This window comes from Nelumbo lutea, chromosome 8 (genome assembly GCF_056320005.1).
Source record: "Nelumbo lutea isolate HS-2025 chromosome 8, American lotus-T2T, whole genome shotgun sequence".
Taxonomy (NCBI): domain Eukaryota; kingdom Viridiplantae; phylum Streptophyta; class Magnoliopsida; order Proteales; family Nelumbonaceae; genus Nelumbo; species Nelumbo lutea.
This window is the reverse complement of record NC_142691.1, coordinates 29,175,904-29,178,399: the sequence shown is the minus strand read 5'-3', so window position 1 is coordinate 29,178,399 and position 2,496 is coordinate 29,175,904.

Below are 2,496 nucleotides of genomic sequence, written 5' to 3'. Positions count from 1 at the left end.
TAATCCATAAATTATAATTCATACTATTATTATATAATTTTGTGATTAAATTTGTAAAATATTAAATTATTATTAATTTGATTATTATGTTATAGTTATTTTTCTACTTTTAAGAAATTTTTTAAATTTATTACATAATTTTCTTATTTAACTATTTAAAATCTAATTATGTTAAATATTTCATTAGTTAAAATATTTTGTTATTTAAATATTTAAATAATATATAAAATATTTAAAACTTTTTGTTATTTGAATTTTATTTATTTTAAAGTTATTACATAATATTAAATATTTTTTATATAATTATGTCGCTACTTTTAATATTTTGTTATTTGAGATATTTAGTTATTGATATATTTAAATAATATTTTTTAGTGTTAAATTTTTATTGTTTGAATTACATTTAAACTGAATAATCCAAAAAATCACCATAAAGCAGATCAATCCAAGAGAAAGAACCTATAGCCCCCTGCTTTTTGGTGATTTTTGACTGAATTGGTTAGAGACGTGATAGATCAGGTTTCCTAGAATCCTAATCTCATTAGACATGCTACCAAAATTTGATTGGTGGCAGTTCTATGACCTGGGCTGGGCCTGCTGAGGTGTCATTATGAGAGAGGGAGAAGGGAGTGATGAGGTGGCTTCATGAGGGAGTAGGAAAGGCTAAAATGAAGAGGGTCTGAAAATTTTAGGTTGGAGTAAGGGAGAAAGCTTAGGCCATGACATGGCATGTTTCTTCTTCTGTGTGTGTGTATGTATGAAAAATTCCTGATAAAAGAGTGATTAAGGTTTTAATTTTTTTTTGAACTAAAGCTAAAAGCATATTTCATTCAATCAAGAAACTTGTATGAATACAAAGAATTGGTAATGGTACCAAACAAGAAAGCCCAAATACAATTTCTTAAAAAGAACAAATTAAATATACAAACAAGTAGTGGATAAATGAGAAGGTAAGGAACTTCTACAACCAATGAATGGTTATGTAAAATCACCAACAGAAGGAACAATCTAGTGCATCTCCCACCAAAACTGAGAGATAAAGGCAATATAAATTCTCAAAGGAAAGGACAAAGTATCGGAAATAGCATGATCGCGAAAAGCTACAAAAGATAACAATGTCCCAAGTAATTGCACCCATTACCAATAATTGCAACTACCATCGGGAGACTGCAACCACCATCAAGAAATGCAATCGCCAGTGGAAATATAGTCGGGAAACAACCATGAACGATGAAATCCAAAGTTGCAATCATGGCCACCACCCAACACCAAATCAATGAAGAGTCATCCCCCTATACCAAATTCGTTGCACAAAAGAAGCAAAGAAGAAAACAAAAAGAATAAATAAAGGGGAATAATGGGTGAGAGGAAAAAAATAATGAGGTGACGGAAAAAGGGTGAGCAACTGTATAATGGAAGGATTAATTAAGAGGGAGAGAGAAGATCGAGTGAGAAAAGGGGAGAAGGGAAGGAGAAAAAACAAGATAAAAGAGAAAAGAGGGAGAAAGAGGGAAAATAGAAAAAAGGGAGAGGAAGAACTCCGAGAGGGGAGCCACCGAAAAACAAACTCGATGGGGGAAGATGGACGACGAGAAGAAATTCTAGGAAACTTGAGAGTCTCTCCCTAGGGAGGAAAAAAAACCACCTTTCAGGCATCATTTGGAACATTTTTGATACATGCAAACTATAAGGGTGTTTTAATAGTAGGAAAAATTCTCGATTAGTACACTGTATTTAGGCTCGAGTAACAATTTGGTCCCTGAACTTTAAAATGCGACGAACTTTCAAAATGTGACAATTTAGTATCTGTCATTAACTAGTCTATTAATTAGTCATTAAGTGATATTTGAAAACTCAAAAATGCCCTTATAATGCCATCTATTTCTCTTTATCGACCATCCAAACATTGACGAAAAACTAAACAGTCCCAAATCCTAGCCTCTTCTATTCAAAAAAGTTGATGATTATTTAGAAGAATCTAGAATTTGGGTCTGTTCATTTTATTGTCAATGTTTGGATGATTGATAAAGAGAATTAGATGACATTCTTAGAGCATTTTTGACTTTTTAAATATCACTTAACGGTTGATTAATGAACTAATTAACGACAAATAGTAGATTGTCAATGAAAATTCCGATATTGAATAATTGCATTTTAAAGTTCAAAAATAAAATTATCATTCCAGCCAAAATACATAATACTAATAAAGAGTTTTCCTACCCTTAATAATATAGAAATTAGAAGCTACGCTTTTAGTAAATACGTGAGACCACGAGGGGCGTCCATTGTCTAAGCAAATGATCGTATCCCCTTAATACATCTTTCCATTACTCAATCAAATACCTGCAGACCATGTGTCTATTAGACTTTTGCTAAAGCCACACATATACCACTTAATTCCACATCATAAATCAATCAAAGCCATCATTTGTAAAGGTTCAATATTTATCGACCTCAACTTAATTGCCGGGTCCATTTTATTGAAACAATCTTGAC